At 41.6% G+C, this 3,107-nt stretch overlaps 1 pseudogene; it reads right to left on the reverse strand.

Moving 5' to 3' along the window:
- The window catches only part of LOC116104567, a 4,159-nt pseudogene extending 1,271 nt beyond the window's left edge, over positions 1–2,888 (reverse strand).
- Positions 2,889–3,107: the final 219 nt, after the last annotated feature.

The following is a 3,107-nucleotide window of genomic DNA, read 5'->3' on the forward strand; positions in this document are numbered from 1 at the left end:
TTGTACACAGCCAGACACTGTCACAAACATATAAGCTGACAGTGTATATAGATTGTACAATGTTGGACATATTTCTCCAATTACCAAATTAGGGTGACCATTGGATGACAATCAGCAAATTTCCAATTCCTCATATTATTGGATTTCAATCAATTAGGATATGTTGGTAATATTAATTTTCAAATTAATATATTAAGAAAAAGAAATTGTCAGTTCCTGTTGTTTTTGTTGTAAAAGGTGGAATTAGGTTTGTGTGGATTTGTTGAAAGATTACCTTCTTGCTTCTTCTAGGGTGTAGTTTTGCTCCCTATGTTGATGTTTTCCATCTATTATCCTTTGTAGGGCTAGATTTGTGGGAAGATATTGTGTAATTATTTTTTTCTCATGGAATATCTTGTTTTCTCCATCTATGGTAATTGAAAGTTTTGCTAGGTATAGTAGTCGGGGCTGGCATTGGTGTTCTTATAGGGTCTGTATGACATCTGCCCAGGATCTTCTAGCTTTCATAGTCTCTGGTGAGAAGTCTGCTGTAATTCTGATAGACCTGCCTTCATATGTTACTTGCCTTTTTTCCCTTACTGCTTTTAAAATTCTTTATTTGTTTAGTGCATTTGGTGTTTTGATTATTATGTGACTAGAAGAATTTCTTTTCTGGTCCAGTCTACTTGGAGTTATGTAGGCTTCTTGTATGTTCATGGGCATCTCTTTCTTTAGGTTAAGAAAGTTTTCTTCTATAATTTTGTTGAAGATATTTACTGGCCCATTACATTGGGAGTCTTCACTCTTTTCTATACCTATAATTCTTAGGTTTGGTCTTCTCATTTCGTCCTGGATTTCCTGTATGTTTTGTGTTAGGAGCTTTTCGCTTTTTTCATTTTCTTTGACTGATGTGTTAATGTTTTTTAGGTGTCTTCTGCCCCTGAGATTCTCTCTTCTATCTCTTGCATTCTGTTTGTGATGCTTGCATCTATGGCTCCTGATTTCTTTCCTAGGTTTTGCATCTCCAGGGTTTTCTCTCTTTCTGATTTCTTTATTGTTTCTATTTCCATTTTTAGATTCTGGATGGTTTTGCTCATTTCCTTCACCTGTTTGATTGTGTTTTCCTGTAGTTCTTTAAGGGATTTTTGTGTTTTTTCTTTAAGAGCTTCTAGCTCATTACCTTTGTTCTCTTGTATTTCTTTGAGGGTGCTATTTATGTCTTTCTTAAGGTCCTGTATCATCATCATGATAAGTGATTTTAGATCTGAATCTTGCGTTTCCGGTGTGATGGTGTGTCTAGGACTTGCTATGGTGGGAGAATTGGGTTCTGATGATGGCAAGAGACCTTGGTTTGTGTTATTTATTTTCTTTTGCTTTCCCCCTGCCATCTGGTTAATTCTAGTGCTACCTGCCCTTGCTAAATCTGACTGGAGCCTGTCCTTCCTGTGACCCTGGTTGTGTCAGAATTTCTCAGGGTCAAGCTGTCTCTGTGATCCTGTGATTCTGGGATCCTGTGATCCTGGGCTTGTTAGATCACCTGGGAGTGGGGCTTTCTCTGGATGTTGTGCGACTGGCTGCAGAGCTTGTGCCCAAGGTCTGCTCAAAACACTAACCCTGACAGACTGGAAGGAACCTGAGTCACTGGGCTGGCAGAGTTCCTCTGTGCCTGGTCCTGCTGTTCCCAGTTACTCCCAGTGTTGGGACAGATGTTGGTTCCTGTTCACCTCTGATCCTAGGTGTGTCAGAGCGCCTGGGAATGGAGTTTCCTCTGGGTGTTGTGAGACTGGCTGTGGAGCTTGCGCCCAAGGTCTGCTCTGTATCCCAGGTCAGACAAAGCAAAAGGAACCCTTCACTGGGCTGTTGGAGTTCCTGTGTGCCTTGTCCCGCTGATCCCACTTACTCTCAGTGTTGGGACAAATGTTGGTTCCTGCCTACCTCTGATCCTGGGTGTATCAGAATGCCTAGGAGTGGCGCTTCCTCTGGGTGTTGTGGGCATTACTAATCTTTTTGATTCATGTTTCATCTCACTTATTCTCCAACTCCTGTTACCCCCTACCACAATCCTTCCCATCTCTCTCCAGTTCTTCTCTGAGAGGGTGGGGTCCCCTGAGTTTCCCTTTATCTTGGCTCATCAAGTTTCCTCAAGGCTAGGTGGAACCTCTCCCACTGACCCCAGGCAAAGCAGTCCAGATATAAGCGCATATCCCATAGACAGGCAACAGCTTTTCAAATAGCCCCCACTCCAGTTGTTCAGAACTCATAAGAAGACCAAGCTGCACATCTGCTAAGTATGTCTCAAAGTGGGGCAGTTATTGGCTGGCCCATCCCCATCCCTGTATTTCTTGTAAACAGGATAAATTCAGGGTCAAAGTTTTGTGAGTAGTTGTATGTTCATGTTATTCCACTGAGGTTCCTGCCTAGCTACAGGACATAATCTCTTCAGGTTTCATTCTAAGGCTGTGTGTGAGTGATGGCTAAGATTAACCCCTTGATTCTTGGGAGCTGATTTTATCCCAGGTCTGTCACATCCTGGAGATGCCCCCACCTCTCTACCAGGTCAGTTGCATATTTCCATTCATTCTCACGGCAATATGGCCATCTCTCCTGTCCCTTCCCACAACACTATCTTCTCCATTTCCTTCCCCATCCCTTCTTTCACCCAGTCCCCACCTTCCATCTGTTTCTTGTGACTATTTTATTCCTCCTTCCAAGGGATGTTCAAGGTTCTTCATTTGTACCTTCCTTCTTGTTTTGTTTCTTTGGGTATGTGGAATATAGCCTGGTTATCCTGTACTTTATGGCTAATAGCCACTTATAAGTGAGCATATATCATGCATGTACTTTTGGGACTGGGTTACCTCACTCAGGATGATATTCTCAACTTCCATCCATTTGATTGCAAAATTCATGTCTTCATTTTCAATAGCTGAAGATTATTCTGTTGTGAAGATGTACCACATTTTCTTTTTAAAATTTGTTTTATTTATTTACATTACAAATGTTGGCACCTTCCTGGTCCCCACTTCAAGAGATCTTCTCCCCATCCCCTTTATCCATTTTTCAGTTGAGAAACATTTAGGTTGTTTCCAGTTTCTGAGTGTTATGAATAAAGTTGCTATGAACATAGT

This window comes from Mastomys coucha, unplaced genomic scaffold (assembly GCF_008632895.1).
Source record: "Mastomys coucha isolate ucsf_1 unplaced genomic scaffold, UCSF_Mcou_1 pScaffold22, whole genome shotgun sequence".
NCBI lineage: Eukaryota > Metazoa > Chordata > Mammalia > Rodentia > Muridae > Mastomys > Mastomys coucha.